Raw genomic sequence first — 19,669 nt, 5'->3', positions numbered from 1 at the left:
AGTGTCTCTCTCTCGCTCCCTAGTTAATCGCCTCCAATTTATACGGTTGATCTATTTACGAAGACTGTGGCTTTGATGAATGCCTTGACACCTTCCTTCTCGCATTGGTTCAGAAGAAGACGCTGGGATTCATCTCAAGATGTCTGTTCCAGCTTGCTCAGCTAAGCTCATCGTCCCCAGTGCTAGTGATAACTCAAGAACGTTCACACTTATAGTTTCTTTTATTATGGTATTGTTTTTTGCCGAAAAGTTGTGGACAGAATTGATATATACATCGAGTATAGATTGAGGACGCAGAAGTACATTTCTGGATTCCAAGATGGCTACACTCCAGCCATGTGGTCATTCTTAATGTACTCATTTAGGAGCTTTACAATTGGATGATAGCGATGGATAATTTGAAATTTAGTAATTGAGGAAACAAAGAGATCGAAATAGTCGAGTTGAATAGCCTAACGAGTAGACTTCATTTTGCTACTGTCGACACTCGAGCATGGAACAGTTCGAACTGGTTTCAGGTCAAATTGAAATTGTCAATCTGGTTTGGTTCAACTAGGGAGAACTTTCCCAAGTTAGATTTCTGAACTTGAATGGGATCAAACTTCGAAGCAGGACGACTTGTTATTGTAGTTGCAGGTAGTTTGATTCGAACAGCAATTCCTTCTCTTCCAACTTATGCAGCAACTCATGAGCTTCACTTTGGTTACAAGCCCATATTTGCACTGCACCGTCCGTTCATACATCCACTCGTGCAACTATTGCATCCAAAGAAAACGATAATTTCTCATAGCAGTTTTGGATGTTGACACAATGCCCGTGACATTGAGTAAGATGTCGAACATCACGATATCAAAGATGTCAATTCTCATGTTTGATGCATCCCAAAAATGCCAACGCATTCCAAGCTGCTGATGACCTTTCGTGAAGGCCATTGCGAGAAAAGTAAACTAGCAACCACCGATCATAAGCTATCATGTCACGAGAATAGATTCACTACAGCTAGAAGTCCGATGTTGTGAAAACAACCGATGTAGTGCTTTCCTGGGAAAAACAAAACTCTGGGACGCTCTATGACCTTGTGGTATCCGTTATATTTGCGACGAAATTAGGCTCCCATTACACATCTGCCATTGTTAATGCTTCTGCGATCATTCTTTTGCAAAATCAATCCCCCAGGTAAAGAAACGAAAGAAATATTACATTGAAGAACATAAAGTCTTTTATTTTGTAAAGTCAATTAAGGGTAAACTCCCATTATCAAATTGATAGTCTAACCATAGTCACCAAGTCAAGTGCCTCCTCATTTCAATCTTTTTTAGTATGTCAAGTGCGATTGATAATCGAGTAAGTAAATGTCGTTTACCATGTAAAATGAAAACACTCTAAGTACCGAGTGATCGGGAGCTTGTTTGTGTAATCCCAGTTCCCAAACGCCAAAATCTGTCACACTCCTTTTGTGATTATTCTCCTTAGTTGTTGCACCGAACACAACAGAAAAGAAACTTTAGACCCAAAAAAAGAAAAAAACACAGAACTTGGTGACAAAGAGACAGATAACACGAGTCAAATGACGGAAACTCATTTCTATACCACACACCCCAGCACAAGAAGCCAAGAAGAGAGAGGGGAAGATAGAGTGTGAGAACAGAGAAAAAAAAATGAGTCGATCTTTCTGTTTCTTATTGACAGTCTTGTTGATCTTGTTGCGAGCCAGTTACTCGTAGCGCTATTCCTTTGACGGTTCTGTGGAGTCACCGTTGCACGTTCTAGATTGCTTTCTTGGCTCCTTGACATGCGCAAGTCACTTTTCCCTCACTCTTACCTGCTATAGAGACGGATCCCGTTATAACAATTTTTACATTGACAAAAGAAAATCAACACTGGCACACCATTGGTAAGGTTACTGATATCTTCGTAACATGACCTATGCTTGAATATTACAACAAAATTGAAGGCAACCCAACCTTTCGAGGAGGAACACCAAGAGGAGCAGCACTAGGATGACGATGACGACGTTGATGTCTCTCTTCAGACAAACCAGAAATGACATGTGGCTGCGGACGACCACACTCCCCGGAAGAAGAAGAAGAGTAGTAAGAGCGGACCAGCTTGTTTGGAGCACTCGAAGTACTGAGTGATCGGAAGCGTGAAAGAGCACCTCTGCATCTTTCAATGGTAAAATGAAAACGCAAAAGAGGAGAGAGAGCAGGTGAAGAAGCTCTTGAAAAGAAAAGAAAAGAAGGGAGAGAGTCTTAGAAACGTAAAAGGCGAGAGAGAAGGTATAGAAGGTACAAGCTCCTGAAAATTGAAAAGAAGAGAGGGAGTTTTACGCGGGTTATCATTTATTGTTCTGTCCTTTTTCACCCACTCTGCAGTCCACTAGTCGGCTAGGGAAAAGAAGGAGAAAGCTTTGGATTTTAATTTTTTATTTTCTTTCCATGTCCATGTCAGACGACATGTGTCACTCTCTGAGTGGAGCCAACTAAGTTCATATATGCCATGTGGGCCGGTGACGTGGTGAGCAGCAACCACTGAATATTTTCTCCTCTCCCACCGAGAGTGCCCTTGCTCAGCAAGCTGCACGTCTGGGAGAAGTTGATGGCGGGTTTCTCTGGCGACCTAGACAGGTTTTGCTCGGCGAGCCTACCGAAATCCGAGAGCTCCGACTAGGTCGTGGACGACATCTCTTATCCTACCAATATCCCCACAAGAAACCCAGGACAGCACGCTGACTCCGAACGGAAAAACCCAGTATGGAGGAGGAGAGCGAGTTGAGAAAAGCCGTGTTCTTTGGGGGCGTTTACTTAAAAATGGGTTTTGAATTCTTTTTTTCAATTCGACGGAACTGATCTTTTACACAAGCCATCTTCTTCGTTTTCTTGTTCTATGGTCATGCGCCTTTCCACCCCTGCAAAAATTTTCATTCTCGCCACATTCACGTTAATTGCGTCTTGTGCAGTGGAGGGTTGCTTGTGAATGTTGGTGCTGATGAGTAGTTTTGATTAATGTGATATGATAATTTCTCTTGGGGTTTAATTATTCAGCACCCCTCTCTGACAAACACACGCGATTTGAATTTGCCTTCCGCCGGTTGCCTCCCGGAGGCACCATCGGTGGCTCCGATCCCGACCACGCCGCCGCCTCCGCCTATGCCGTCGCCTCCCGAAGCCCCATTGGCTCTGCCTTTCCTCCGCGAAGGAGCCCCTCTAGCTGTCAACCACACCGCCGCGTCCGACTCCGATCCCGACCACGGCGGAGGCAACAAGTGGAGGCGGCGGCGTGGTTGACGACTAGAGGGGCTCCTTTGCGGAGGAAAGATAGAGTAGGGCGGAGAGTGAGCGAGCAGTTTAGTTTAGCCGTGTGGAGACAAGTTTTCTCGGGAGGAAGGGAGAGAGAGACGTCGTGATGAAGAGTGAAAGAAGGAGAGCAGTAATGGCGTTAACGCAGCAGGGAAGACGGGAGAGTCAGAGACTTTTCAGAAATCTGACCGGTGGGCCCGCTTCGCCAGGTGTCGACCTATGGATGGTTTGCTGCATTGCCTACGTAGAGTATTAAACTCACTTAATATTTCCCCGCCCCGATTGAAGCCTGGCTTTCAGAAAACACCCCCACCCAACCCCAAAAAAATATAAAAAAAATTTAAAAATCAAGAAAATCAAAAGATTCAAAACATCAAAAAATCAAAAAAATCGAAAAATTTTAAAAAATCGAAAAATAAAAAATTTAAAAATAAAAATTTAAAAAAATAAAAATCAAGAAATAAAAAAATCAAAACATCAAAAAATTAAAAATATCCAAAAATCAAAAAAATTTAAAAAAATCAAAAAATTAAAAAAATTAAAAATATCGAAAATTTAAAAAAAATCAAAAAATCAAAAAATCAAAACATCAAAAAATGAAAACAATCAAAAATTAAAAATCAAAAAAATCAAAAAATTAAAAAAATCAAAATTTTTTTAAAAAATAAAAATTAAAAAAATTTAAAATAAAATAATAAAAAAAAACAAAAATCAAGAAAATTAAAAGAACCAAAAAACCAAAAATTTTTTAAAAAAATTGAAGTCCAGGCTTGATTTGATCGTTCTTACTGTCGCATTGGGCAAGAGGATTCTTGGATTTCTACTGTCCGATAGAATCGATGGCAATTTTTTCCTTAGATGAAGGCATACTAGTTACTTATCTATTGGACCCTGTCATTGTTGATAATTTTATTCATTTGTGTATTGAACAGCTTCGTTTAACGCTTTGTTAAGCTGACCGATCCTTCCATCGGAAATTGTTTCTCCACTTCAGTTCTCTTAACATCCTTCTGCAAATGTTCTCTGGTTTTTTTCACACGTAAGGAATGCAAGGTATATCAATTCAAAGAGGGCACTTGGATTCTATCGCGTCCATGTCCACTGAGTCTTATCTACTTGATCATGTCCATCGACTGCTATGTGCCAAGTCTTGCCTGTTTGCTGCTATCCGCAGGCAATGAAGCTATTCTAGAGAACATAGCACTGTTAATGTTTTTTTTTTTTTTTGGGTCGAAATAGCACTGTTAAATTATGATGCTAAGGCTGCGCATGGCAACTTGCCAAATAGTGTTTGATTCTGTTCTTTTGTTCCCAGAATCAGTTTGGGAATAGAAATCCGTTTGATTAATTTTTTGATTCTGAGCACAAATTCTTGCAAATTTGTGCCTAGAATCAGTTTTGGAGTAGAATCAAGAATAAAAAAAAGTAGCTTCTTGATTCTAAGAACAAAAATGAGAATCAATTTTTTTTTTCTTCTTTTTCTTGGTTTTTAATATAGCTTTTAATGTCCGGCGCGAGGGCCACCCTCGCCGTATCTGGCGAGATCAAAATATTTTAATAAAAAATATTATTAATAAAAATATTTTACTGGCCATGGCGAAAAAATAAAAAAAAATTATTAATAAAATTTTTTTTACCGGCCATGACCAGCGACCAGGCCATGGCGAAAAAAATAAAAAAAATATTTTCAATAAAAATATTATGAATAAAAAAAAATTATTTATAAAAAAATATTTTACAGGCCATGGCCAGCGACCAGGCCATGGCAAAAAAAAAATAAAAAAAATAATTTCAATAAAAATATTTTTTTATTAAAATATTATTAATAAAAAAAATATTTATAAAAAAATATTTTACCGGCCATGGCCAGAGACCAGGCCATGGCGAAAAAAAAATAAAAAAATATTTTCAATAAAATATTTTTTAGTAAATTTTTTTTAAAAAAATTATTTATAAGAAAATTTTTTACCGGCCAAGGCCAAAAAAAAATTTAAAAAAATATTTTTAATAAAAGTATTATTAATTAAAAAATATTTTACCGGCTATGGCTAAGAAGGAGGAGAAGAAAAAAAGAAAAGAAAGAAATATTAAAATATTTAAAATGTTATTAAATATTATTAATAAAAAGAAATTTTATGCTGTTACCAAACGCATTTCTGTTCTTTTATTATTTCAGGAATAGAAATTTTGAGCCGTTACCAAACGCCTTCAAATGCTCAAAATCAGTTCCCGAGCACAAAATAAAAAATAATCATTTCTGATCAGAATTTGTTCCCGGGCACAGAATGGTTGTTATGCGCAGCCTAAGTTCCCTCGATATTCTGCGTTCATCCAGACTGTTAGTTTGCTGATGAAGTTGAGTTACAAACTAGTAACTATCGACAAAAGTAGCAGAAGTAAATTTTACAAGAAGACTGATCAAAATTGTAGGTATGTAGGGCTAAATGCTCTCGAGGGGTCCATGTATGGTGCAACATTGTACCATAGAAATTTCCTCTTGTGGCATGCAAAATGGCTACCATAAGCTTTATCCTTCATTTATCACAGGTGAACTAGTTTGTGATTTTTCGTGGTATTAATCCAATTTAACAGAGGGTAAAATTTGTCACAAGTATATCGGTTTGGGGTTTTTGGTGATCAAAAAATTAGTTTGGGATAAATTTATCACATGTGTACCAGTTTGAGATTTTTGGTAGTCAAAAAATTAATTTGAGATAAATTTGTCACAGATGTACCGATTTAGGGTTTTTTGTGGTATTAATCCAAAAAAACAAAATCCAATGACGGTTCCATAGCATATAATATTTGGTATGACATCCCATAGAGTTGCCTCTAGAAAATTTTGTAAATTAGGCGAAATGCATACTACTATGACAATTCAGAATCAAACAGTTATAGATACCCCACTAGTATCTCTCTCCATGCCACACATCGACCGTACACCCATTGTGCAGTACAACCTTACAACCTGGAGTCTGTAACTAAAGTGTAAGAATGTTGTACACATACTAAATGCAGCCATAGATCTATGATGTTGCGACATTTTGCCCGTAATCAAATTTAAAGTTATATATTTGTGCGGTTGGTGAAGGAGCCAGGAGTCTGGCTTATGGGGAGCGAGATTTCCAGCGCCTTTGACTCTGACGTTTCATTTGTATGCATGAAACAATTGAGCAATAGAAAGCATTCTCCAAAACTCTTCTCTCTAAATTTCTCTCTCTATGATTTGGGCGAGCAAGCGATTGATCTTTGAAACGATCCAGAAAGCCTAACTTGGCCCATGACACATGCATGATTAGATGCGATTAAATTAATTTATCAGTCATTTGTTCAAAGCCGCACACAGATGATAATTGATATTCGAGCATGTTACATGTCAATCGGGAGTCCAGCTCAAAAGGATTTAGCTTAAACTTGCGTTGAAGGCTAAAAATAACTCATTTATTAGGAACATGCACAAATTCAATGTTTTCTGCTAATGTAACCTGAAGTTTCTCGGAAAGTTACATGTCTCCCACTTCGCACCTCTCCCCCTTCAAAACCCAACACCTATGTATATACTCCGATCATTTTTGGCCAAGGCACATGTGAACCACCCCACTACTTCTTCGTCCATATACTCCGATCTCATACTTGTTCTCCTTCTTCTTTCATATATATATTAAACTGCTGATCGAGTGAAAGAGACAAAACAAGCATAGGAGCGAATCTTAAACCTACTCCAAGATCTCGCAAGACAGGCCGTTCTAAGAGGAAGCGTTTGATCCATCCGACAAGTAATCTCTTCGTTTTCCCACTATTTTTGCTGCTGCGATTTGCATTTCCATGGATTGTATGCATCTTTGGTTCTTTCTTGGAGCTTTCTTTGATCTTTTTTATTTTCTTTTTATTTTTTATCACGACATTGCTAATCTCTGTTTAACATTGGATGAACACTCTTACTTCTGCTTAGTTGGTCCGTGCATTTCGCAATGCCTTCTATTTTTTCTTGGACCTCGGGTTCCATGAACCAGAGACTAGCTCCGTTCAATTCAAGCTGCCCACCTTTATTCATCTATACCAGCTGTTTGGAGTAGATTTGTATTCCCAGTAATGTCATTCTTTCCTTTCCAATTGTTTGGATATAAAAAAAAATTTGGCCTAAAGAAACTTCTCACCGTGCTGGCAACCGGTGGTCGACAATATCGGCTGGCCACGACGGCTATTGGGGACCAGCGACCGGCGGTAACGACAGCGGTGGCGGAGACGGTCATGGAGTTGGGACTTTGATAGTTTTGTGGCCGTAGGAATATGAAATTGGAATTTCAACACTAACTATTGCTAGGTAATCCAATTCGACAATCTTTGAGAATTAATCCACGTGAATTCCAAATTCACCTTTCGATTTCTCTTCAAACATGAAAAATGTAGGAATTGGAATCCCAATTCCACGAGAAACCCAATTCCGCATTGAACCAAAAGCTTAAGCCTTTACAGAATCGCATGAAATATGTTTTGGATTTTGATGTCCGCCGATGGTAATATCTCCAAATTCTTTCTTTTCTTTTGGAAGAAGGTCGAATAAAACGAGGTTCTTCTTCTCTTCGCACTCCAGGCGCTTCGGCATTCCTCTCGGCGACTCTTCTTCAGAATGTTTCTCGCTTGCCTAATCTTGTCGGAAAATTTTGTCCGTTTAGGTCACATCAGTGTCGTAACTAGATATGCAGAGTCATGGTTTGTTGTGTTATGCATAGATATAGATCCATCTTCTCAAACCGTATACGAGTACGTGATATATATATTGTGAAGAGTGATGTATTTTCATCCATTTGCCTACTGTTTCGTGCGAACATGGTTCCTAAAGGACTGATTATGGTTCTACAGTGAGACGTCAAGCGGACTTGAAAGTGATGATGTGCCCAAGAGTTGCTTGACCGGAGAGGAAATCCAGAGAGTGGTAAGATTATTTGCTGGTCTGTTTTTGATCAGATGCAGGACATTAGAACTATCCTAGTACCCAACAGTTCATTTTTCTTAATAGGAATGATGCCTCACTTTGTGGCACAGCTTTCAGGCTGGTCATGTCGTCTTCATGTCAGTTCTAAAATAATGCCGATTGTGACCCATTCGAATGAAGCAAACTTTTGTTAATATATGTTGTCCATCAACTGTGAAACTACATTTGCTCGAGGGAGGAGGGGAAAAATATTTAGAGATAAGAATGGAACTTATATAAAGTGGATTCTCTAGTGGGATAGATCATGCTTGAGAGTATTCACATTCTCACTGATTGTCAATGTTAAACAGGTCAGGGAAGAACTGAAGCTTGTAAAATCTGACTTGAAAAAGGTCAGGAAAGAACAGAAGCGTTCAAAATCTCACTTGGCTAATCTTGTCCGGAGGTACTAATACTTTTCATTTGGAGGAACAGAAATTGTCTTTGTTTATCGTGGCTTTTGTGTTGTGAAATTTTTTCTGGGCACATCATCAAGATTTATGAGTAGATCGAGTTCCTGGGTTCCAATATTAGAAGGAAAAAGGTAGAGTTGAAAAGCTAATGCAGAATAGAGGTTCAGAATCTGTTTGCTTACCACCATAACAGTATTTGAGCTATTCCTACTAAAAGGTAGAGTTGAAATGCTAATACAGAACAGAGGTTCCTAAGGATTTAACGTTCAAGGCACTGGCCATGGAGACTTTTTATTTATTTCAATAACATGAGTTTAATCATGTTTAGTGTATTAGAAGCTTGTGAGTTTCTGAATGAAACAGTGATTTCTATTCTTGTTAATCAAATTACGAGCATTGTGGTTTTTAGTATCCTAAATTCTAATGCATCCGGTTTTATATCTGTTTGTCATTCTAGTTCTACCGTGCCATGGGCTAAAAAAGTATTAATAATCTAGTTAGTAAGGTAGTAGACTAGTGTCATGGGTTGATAGTTTGGGAACGACTTGTGCGGCGACTTAGGGATCGTAGAGAGAATCTAGAGAGAGAAGTTCTGGGAGAGAGTAGAAATGCTTCAATTGATTTGGATGGATACAAATGAGAAGGAGGACACCCCTTTATATAGGAAAGGGCCTCAGATTACATCTGTTGATTGACTCTTGAATGAGTGGCCGAGATCGTATCTTCTTGTCCACCAACTACCGGCATTATTGGGAATGTTCTGGAAGCTCTATTAGGGTTTGGAAGTGTATTCTTCGATGTTGCATGGTGCTTGGCGCATGGAACCTCGCGACCGTGACATTAGCATATAGCAAAACACAAACTGAAAACTTAAAAAAAATATATCATATTAGCAAAATCAATGGTCAAAAAGAAAACTAAAATATCATTACTTATTTTATATAGTCAATAATTTACTAAGAAAGAATGTGCAAGCAATCAAATTAAGGTAATCATTGAGATATAGAGGTGCAGTTTCTTTGAGGATTTCTTGAGCTGGAATTTGAAATTTTCCTTTCCTAATTAAGAAATCAAAAAGACCTCTTTAATTTTAGAAATTAAGTTATTTTTTGATGCAAGAATGAAAAATATTAAGTTCTCCTTAGTAAAAAGGTTAAGGATGTAGTTTAAAGAAAGTTAGCACGAGTCAAGCATTGATTTTCTCTTTTCCCCTCCTTACTCAGATCTTACTACTGCGTTAAAAAAAGAACAAGAATTCATGTCGGTTATAGCTTATTATGTTTGGTCATGAAATCCCAGAGACTTGCCCCTAGAAAATTTTGCAAACTAGGCTAAATGAATACTATTATGACAGTTCAGAATCGATTACTCAGTAATGCCCCACTAGTCTCTCTTTCTACCCCATTTCAACGAAACACCAACTGGACAATACAACTTTACAACGTGGTAACTAAGTATAAAAACGTTGTACACGTAGATTTATGATGTTACTGCATAAACTTTTCCATACCCGTGACACCTCCCCCCCCCCCCCCCCCCCCTTACGAGGTAGAGTCATAACTAAGTATATAAAAACGGTACCCGTGACACTCCCCCCCAATTCCTTTTCTTTTCTCACTCATCTCTTTTATGTAGATGTGTGTGTGGTGCCCACGGGGATCGAGCCTCGAACGTGGTAATCTCCGGCCTCATTCCTCAATTCATTTACTAGCATGGCCGCATGTCTGTTTAGGCCCCCATCATCCATAGACAAATAACCACCATTTTTGCCAATTGGGTTGGTGGGCTGATGGTTCCCCCTTCGTACGTACATAGCCAAAATGCTCAGAGCAACGTACACAGAAGCATGAAAGGCCCAACAGTACAGAAGTCACGAGGCCCCAACACAGGCTTGTAGCATGCAAAGGGCCTACGCTAAGCTTTAAGCTGCTCCGAGCATTGCAGCTCCCTTTAGCACCGGTCATGGTAGCTCGAGCTTCGTGGAGTGGTACGAGTGCGGACCACGACAGCTAAGCTTAACCTACCCTTCCTTATTCAATCCTCGGATTTTGAATTTCTAAAACCCGGTTCAAGATTTTTCTACCATCAAGTCCCGTCGTCGTCAATCCCAAGTAATAGAATGTATTGTGTCGATCGATGGATCTGACCAAAAGCTCCATATTCAAATAATTAATGCCATTGTAGAATAAAAACAAACTATTTGAAAATTTCTTAATTGTATCTTCACTTATTGTTTCCACAACTTTGTTCACTCAAATTGATTATCCACTATCGTTCCGACTTTTTCAACATTATGTTTTTGGCTACTATCGATAGCCACGAGACCTTTAATTGGCCGGAATCAGAGACTATAGCTTGTTTAAGAAAACTGGAAAATAAGCTGAAAATTTAAGTGTTGAAAATCTTAAATCCTGGAATTTTGAAATATAAAGTTGTTTGGTGACAATTAGAAGATGGTAGCTGAATATAATCAATTTCTTACCAAAATATAGAACAATGTTCTTTGTTTGTAGTTTTTTTTTTGTCATAAATCTTTGTCTGTAGGTTTTAGCGATATATGTGGTAAGAATCTATTTACCATCAATTATTCTTCTATTAAATGAATCGAGTAAGCCATCCCAAATTAGCATTCACCTTCCCCTTAGTGTAGTTTACAACTCAATGCAATTCTGGGATTAGTCAATACCGGCGTTAGATGTTTTGATCCCTAATATTTGTTAGTAGCTTAAGTTGTAAAAAAAGGCCTAATTCCCTAAAAAAACTCATAACTCGAGATTAAGTTCTCATTCTACCCCGAACTTTTTTTTTTCTAAAAAAAACTCAAACTAAAAATATCACAAATCTTAATTCTAGTCTCAAATCTGCCTTGAACTTTTATTTGTCTAGAAAATTTTTTATTGAACTTTTAATCTAATCTCAAATCTGCCCATGTTATTCTTTTGCCATTAGTTGTTTGATGTAATCCACATCAGTATGCTGATATGGAAAATTATCTCCAAAATGAAACCAATTCTTTGATATGAAAATTAGGGAAATTAGGGACGACTCACTGCAATTTTTGGACAGAGGGTTAACAGGGGCAGATTTGGGACTAGAGTTAAAGTTGGTGATTTCTTTTAGACAACAAAAAGTTTGGGGTAGATTTGAGACTATAGTTAAAGTTGAGGTTTTTTAATAGACAAAAAAAAGTTTGGGATAGATTTGGATTGAACCTAAAGTTGGGGTCTTTTTCTAGACAAAAAAAAAAATTGAAGGAAAAAAAAACCTAAAGTTACTTATCACGTTACGTGGATTTTGGACTTAGTCGAGTCTTTTAATTAAGTCAACAAATTAAGCTTATCAAATAAGCATAACCTCATTAGTTGCTGAATTTTCAATTTTTAGCGTTCAATTGGGTCATCAAACAGGCCTTAAGAGACTTTACTAGAAATTTTTCACATGTTTGATGATTTGATTGCAAAAATTATATGTTCAGGAGCCATGTGAAAAAATGATGGATGGAGACTATGATCCTGTTTGATAAAATAGAAAATTAAGGGCTGAAAATTTAAGAAATGAATTTCCAGTGTTGATAGTCTTAAGTGCTAAAAATAGGAATAAAAAGTTTGATAATAGTTGAAAATTGATAATCGAATATTGTGAATCTTGTACCAAACATAGAAAAATGACCAATTATCAGCAGGCCTTGTCAATGTACTTGGAAAGATTCTAATTATCATCAATTATCTATTGAACGACTAATTCCTCCCATATTAACCGGATAAGGTGGATTTTTGACTCAATCTATTCATCTAAGTCAGTTCTATTTGAAGTTATTGAACATGCTTAATCTCATGTAAATGTTGAATCTTTTAATTTTTAACACTTAATTGAACCATCAAACTGGCCCTACGTACTATTATGGGAAAATGACACAAATAATCTCTAAATTTTGATTAAATGTGCAATTTGGTTCCTAAACTTTTAATTTGTTCAATGTAGTCATTGAACTTTAGTCTAATGTTCAATATGGTCCCTGAACTTTTAATTTGTTCAATGTGGTCCTTGGACTTTTGGTACATGTTCAATTTAGTCCCTGAATTATATGAAAAATGTTCAATGTAGTCCCTGAACTTGAATTAATGGAAGGATTATATTGAACATTTTCATATAGCTCAGGGACTAATTGAACATGTACCAAAAGTCCAGGGATCACATTGAGCAAATTAAAAGTTCAGGGACCACATTGAACATTAGACTAAAGTTTAATGACTACATTGAACAAATTAAAAGTTCAGGGACCAGATGGCACATTGGGCCAAAGTTCAGGAACTATTTGTGTCATTATCCCTACTTCTATCTTTGAAAATTCTCTACGGTCTAGTCATCTGTCGGGTCATGCTCGTCTAAGCATTCGTAATTCCGATCCGAAAGGCTTGTAAAACATTGCCATTTCCCAGTTCGACCAAAGCATTTTTGTAGTAGTAGACTAGTAGTTACCGGGCAAATTGGCATCTAAAAACCACCAAACATGATGGTTTTCTTTTACTCGTTGCACGTCGGACGAGCGTGTGAAATCAAATGAACCGAAAATGTCAAAACCGGAACCCCGAAGCATTTTCCAGGAAAATTAACAGGACCCGATTTTCGTGGGAAATTGACCGTGTTAGTCACGCCACTGTATATATGTCGCTTTGTTCTTCTCCTCTCTCTCTCTTACACGCAACAACGACCAGTCCAAACTTGCGAGGAGACTCGAGTCGGTAAGAGACGAGGTTCGACCGCCACGACAAGGCGAAATAGAGCGACGGATGGATGCTTCTTCTGCCGAAGAAAGTCAACCTGAGAGGATGTATAACATGTGATACTGCATTACGTGATTGAAATGTTCTGCATAATCGATACAATATATCCGCATCGTTCGCGATTCTGCTCATGCCTTTTATTGCAGTTTCGAGTTTTGCACGTAAGAAACTTGGTCGAGCCACTTAGAGAGCGATGTGGTATGGACTTTATCTTTAGATTACTCAAGTAAAGGCTATTAAATGGGATTTTATGAAACTCTCGTTTTGATTAATTTACAATACTCCGAACTTTGCTATTATATTCGTGTGGAGAAAGGTTTTATTAAATTTGATATTTACATGAACTCACTAGTTTTGGTTGAAGACTCCGTCCTTTGTTCTATAAAGGATGGTCGATTATTCCCGGAATTCTGGGTACGAATTCGCACATATATCGAACCTTGAAAAGTCAACTAAAAGAGAATAGATGTGCAATATTTGAGTATTAAAAAAAAAAAAGAAGGTCAGCAAGTCAACAAGTCAACATTTGCTACAGGGACTTCAATTATAAAAGAGGACGGAGAGGTTCGGGGAGGAGAAAACAGAAACGGAAAAGAAAGAAAGAGAGGAAGAGAAGAAGAAGAAGAAAAAAGGGAGGGTTTGGTGCCGCGCGAACCTCGCCAAGCCGATTCAACTTCGATTAGCAACGCCCGGTACGTACTCGGACCCCTCGCTCGTCCAATCGGAAAAGTTTTCCGATTTAGGATTTAAATTCGGTATTTTGGGAAATTAGAGCTGCGAAGTCCGATTTTTGAGTTGTTGAGCTGCGTATATATATAGAATTGATAGTTTAGGGTGCTATGGAGCCGTGGGATTTTGCGGAACCTGATTTGGACTTACGGTTTACCGGATATGAATTTTTGAAGTTAGCCGCGCAAGGTGAACAGTGCGCGACCAGCGGGTTTTAGGCCGATTTTCGTCGGTTTTTGGCTCGATTTTGGGACGGCCAAGTTGGGGCTTTTGTAATACTTGGAACGGGCTTTCTTTTGACTATAAGTTTGCTAGGATCGAAGTTCGATGGAAAAAGTTATGGCGCGATCAAGTTTTGCGTTCAAGTTTCGCGTTGCGGGCGATTTGGATAATCGCTTTGTTGGAGGATTTGTGGGCGTGTTTGAGTCGTTTTGATTAGCGTCTAAGCTTAGTTTAGTCTAGTCATTAGTGAAATGGTGTTTTACTTGATTTTGATGTCGATTCTCGTTTAATTGTTAGGATTACGAGATCGTCGATTCGAGTGAGCGTGGTTGTTTGATTTTTGGGATTCCAGGTGAGTGGTGCTATCTCTTCTTTGGTTTTATAAAAGTCATATCTCGAAAGAATTATGATTCGATATAAATATATATGTTGAACTTAAAAGAGCATTTTGCTGCATAAATTGGGATCGAGCATTTACTACTTTTTAGTATTTGAGAATGATTTGGGAATCGTTTTTGAAAATGTATTATGAAAGGATACATTTGTATATTGTGTTATGAACTAGTTTATGAAATGAGTTCGGAAATTATTCAAGAAATGCTCTACGAAATGTATTTCCGGCGGATGAGCCGTGTTGCGAGAAAGTTATTTGTTTGGTTTGTGAAATGTATTATGGATTAGATTTCTGATATTGGATGATGATTGTTTGATGCTCAATATCGCTGTGAGCCCATTGAGGGGCTTGGGGGTATGCATACCGAATTAGGATATCCTTCTGGGCCGAGCCACCGGCTTTGTAGGTGGAGACCTTGCCAAGGGGGGAATCTTGGTAGCCTTGTCACAAGGCTTTATGTCGTGACCATGGTTAGATATTGAGCAATAGATTGGTCGATGGAATGGACCATCGACGTTTGATGTGATATGAGATTCATCAATGGAATAGACCATTGATGTGTGATTTGAGATTAGTCAATGGAATGGACCATTGACGTGATTTTTATAGAGATTGATCAATGGACTTGACCATTGATAGTTTGAATTGTGATGGTGGATTTAAATGTGTATTTGTGACTTGTACAAAGTTTTGATGAAATGAAATAACTCGTGTGATTCTATATGTATTTTAAACCTTGGGTTTGGCTTCTGAAGTTCTGGTATTGCTTTGTACATATGCATAGTGATTGCTCGATCTACTTAGAAGAGATGTACTATTCACTGAGCTGTGGTTGCTCACCCCCCTCTTTTCCCAACCTTTCAGGTTCTTTGTTTAGCAGCCAATAGAACGAGAGCGATGTCATTGGGATTCTTGGGTGGTTTGAGGCTGCGTCCTTTGGGTGAAAGGACGGCCGTGTCATTCCCCATATTGTTAGGTTTCGGGGTGTGACAAGATGAACTGACAAAATATCCATAATAGCCTAAACTTTAAATTTTATTCAGCTTTAGCCTTGGCCTCTTTTGGTTAACCTAAATGCAATGCAATGAAGTCAAACCAAATGCAAACACAAATGATTTCCAACGATCGAAACCGTCGAGATCGCTTAGCCACGGTCCCCATCAAAGCCCGTCCTACCGTAACTCAGTGATCAAACCAGAGTCTTTAATGGCTCGATGATCAAATCCGAACCACACAGAGCCTGGCATTTGATGGGTGAGGCCTAGCGCCTACCTAGAGGTCCGATTATTCCAACATCACCCCCTAAATGTATTTGTCGCGACCTCCCTAAACCGGCCCCGCCGCCTAAAGGGTTAGGCTAATGGATTACTAAGTTAAACCTAGCTCGAGCTCTCCCAAGCTCATACCAATTCGCGACTTAAGTTAAAGTTATTAACATGGAAATCAATTTCACCTAGGAGTCGCCACTAATCAGTTTTTGGTGGGTCGATTAGACACCCAAGCAAAGCAGGGGAGAAATGCTTTACTTCTACGAACCAGAGATTCAATGGGTACGGGGACTTGATTACACTAATTGACCAATTAGTGCCCTTTCGGTACCTAATCTTGCTCAATTCACCACCTAACGTGTTCACACTAACTGGGAGTTTAAAAAATTCATTCCTAACCAAGCTAAGGGAAGCAACAATCACTACATGAACCTAACATGCATAATCAACCACATGCGAGTTTAAATTAAACATGCAATTCAAAGCGTGCGAATCAAGCGAGGAGCAATCAAACATACGCTAATCACACAAAAAGGGAGAGAAAAGCAATTCTGAAACCCAATTTCCAATTTTTGGATTTTCGAAATTTTTCTATTTTTTTTTTTTTTAAATTTTCGTTTTTTATTTAAAAAAATAATAATTCCCTAAATCGGCCTATGCTCGGTTTACGTGAACATGAAACAACTCAGAATATGAATATTACGAGAACCGGGCTTAAATCAACCGTTTCAAGATCGAAACTTGGTTTGGGCATTTCGTCGAGCATTTGGTGTGCATTAAAATGCCCCAAATGGCTTCCTCGAGCCATATTCGTGGCCTTCAATCTTACTCCGTGTGTAATATCAAGTGGAACCAAAGTATCAAGGTTATATTATCACATGCAAAGAACAAGATTAGCTAGAAATCACAACCTAAAACGCGCGAGAACCAAGTTGGAATCGGCCTCCAATATGTGGGTTCGGGCTGCTTTTGCAAATTTGGGTTTAAACCCAGGTCAAGCAAACCTGTTGCATGCCCAGGTTTAAGCCCCGACACTCATCACGTGCAAGATCTATGGGAAACATCACTTCATCTGAGAGAATATACGTAACATCTACTTTTAAATGAAACAAACATCATGGAGAATGATAAAGCGAACACGTCGAAACAACCCCCCCAAGAAGCATACATGCATGGTTCATAATGACTAGCCATGAATCAATGTGGGTTAGCTTGGCTTTTGACTCAAGTTGCAAGCGATCTCATGGTTCACACGGGGCTTCAAAGACCAAACCAAGTGGATCTCAGCCTAATTTGTACACCCATATAACATTCATCAAGCTCACGAAGGTAGAAAACGCATGCAAAGAGGAGTAGCAAGTCAAACATTTAGGGCTCATGAAGGAGCTCTAACACTAAGAAAAATTCCAGCCTCAGAAATCAGTTCTCTGGGCTGGCTTTCTCTTGATTTTTTCATAACTAAAACATATTCAAAATTGAACAAAAATACATGTAGGATACTCACCTTGCTTCCTAGTTTCTCTTTGAAGTATCCCTTGGCCGAGGGAACCAAAAACCTGTCTTCCAAGGGCGCGGGGAACTAGGCTTCTTCAAACTGGAAAATGAGATCTGCCAAGAAGGAACTGACAACGAAGGTTTTTGTTGGTCTCCAAAACCAGAATCAACGACTTCCTTTTCTGACTAATTTGACACTAACCCAAACTAGATGTATTCTAGTTTAATTTTCAAGTCACAGGTATCCTCATATATTCCTCATATCTCTCAAAAACTCCCACTTTCCCTCACCAGTAACCGTCTGACTTCAACACTTAGAAGATTTCTGGGTTTCTCTCTTGACCCGAGAATGGGCTGCTTTTCGAGGGGATTTTGGGTGGCTTCCCGACATCCATTTGGGGCGTGCGACCTATGGTTGGAAAGCTCTTTGAATGTAGTTCCACTATCTAGTTGAAGATTTTGGCTAATTTTGACTCGAAGTTCACGAAAATCTCACTTTACTCTCCAAAAGTCAGTCTGGAACTTTTCTGGGTTTATGTTTTTGTTTGAGTTGCGTCCGAGGGTGAGTTTTTGGAACGACCGTCCACTACTCTCCTCTTGTCTCATCCCTTTATTTTTATCCCCCAAAATAACGTGCTTCAGAGATCCTATCCACCGAATCCAACCAGATTTTTAGCCTGTGATTGCCCACTTACCAAGCCTGCAAACTGAGTCTCTTCACCAACTCTCTTGACTCCAAAATCATCATACTTTGCAGCTGTTGAGTGAGCAGGTTTGACTGAGATTATCACGTGCCTTCAACAGCTTATCCCTGGAAAATTTTTGTCCATTTGCACTCCTAATGATGGTCTCACACCTCGGCCGGAGTTCACGCTGATCGGCTGGCTGAGTAGGATATGGTGGGGCCACAAAGTTGGCTATTCAGCAGCCTCGAATTGAGACCAAATCGTGGACCGGTTTTTGGAAGCTGATTTAAGTGCTTTAATCCATTAATTTGGTCGGAATTTTTTATCAGTTTGCAAGTTGAAGTATATTAGTTTAAGATGGTAATCAGAATCTGCAATTTTCCATGCCCAATTTTGCAGGAAAGTCCCTCAAAATTAGCCATTTTCTTGCTCGAGGATGCCCGATTTGAGCCAATTTAGTCCTTTTGGCTTGATCTGATCAATTTTACCTTGCCCGTTTTCAATTTCAAGCTTGATTAGGGTTAAAAATGATGATTTAAGGGCTTGGGGGGGAATTTTACAAATTTTGCGATTTGGTCCCCCAACTTTTGGAAATTGCATTTTGGCCCCAATTGCTGGTTCATTTGCAATTTGATCCCTCAGGTCTCGGCTAGCTACACTTGAATCCTTGGCCCTTGCTCTTCCATTTTTTTTTTAGTAGAATAATTCCAAAATATTTTTGTGGAAAAACAAGTTCCAATTTTTCGAAAATGATTTTTGGGCAAAAAATTTAGGTATCAACAGCTGCCCCTCTTTGAAGGGGAGCTCGAAGAGGTTCCCTTCAAAGACAAAAGACACCTAAATTTGTCAGCGGAAGGCAAGCGAAAGTTGGCTTTACGCACGAGAAAAAAAAAATAAAACAAAAATAAGATGAGAATAAAATAAGTAAAATAAAATAAGATGAATAAAGTGTGGTTTAAAGTTGGACCACAAACTTTTGGAAATCGTGGTTTAAGGTGGGACCACAAACCTTTGAAGCGTGGTTTAAGGTTGGACCACAAACCTTGGAAGCTTGGTTTAAGGTTGGACCACAAACCTTTGAAGCGTGGTTTAAGGTTGGACCACAAAACCTTTGATGCGTGATTTAAGGTAGGACCACAAGCATTTGAAGTGTGATTTAAGGTTGGACCACAAACCTTGGAAGCGTGGTTTAAAGTTGGACCACAAACCTTTGAAGCGTGGTTTAAGGTTGGACCACAAACCTTTGATGCGTACCTGGGTTTACATACCTGTAGGTTGGATCAGGTTGCTCAGAGGCTCTTTGCCAGCGAGGCTTGAAAAGATTCAGTGAATGAGCACTCGGGGTTCCTCACCCAAGGATTTGATAGATTGTGCCTAAGTTTCTCACGAAGGACTTGAGGTGCCT

General features: G+C 38.7%; 1 protein-coding gene and 1 long non-coding RNA gene across 3 annotated transcripts in view; one reads left to right on the top strand and one right to left on the bottom strand.

Annotated features, from left to right (window-relative positions):
• LOC115687892 (uncharacterized) overlaps positions 1 to 19,669 on the top strand; it is a 75,754-nt gene that overhangs the window by 16,708 nt on the left and 39,377 nt on the right. The gene's annotated exons all lie outside the window — the stretch shown is intronic.
• LOC115687905 (uncharacterized) lies at positions 1,569 to 2,382 on the bottom strand. The gene is made up of 2 exons (XR_004006519.2): positions 1,965 to 2,382; positions 1,569 to 1,822 (listed from the first exon to the last, which is right to left on the bottom strand). It is a non-coding gene; the product is annotated as an uncharacterized LOC115687905 (long non-coding RNA).

The sequence above is a fragment of the Syzygium oleosum genome, unplaced genomic scaffold, assembly GCF_021117445.2.
Source record: "Syzygium oleosum isolate NSW1041296 unplaced genomic scaffold, Sole_v2.1 Sole_v2.11, whole genome shotgun sequence".
NCBI classification, from domain to species: domain Eukaryota; kingdom Viridiplantae; phylum Streptophyta; class Magnoliopsida; order Myrtales; family Myrtaceae; genus Syzygium; species Syzygium oleosum.
This window is presented reverse-complemented; position numbering and strand designations above follow the sequence as displayed.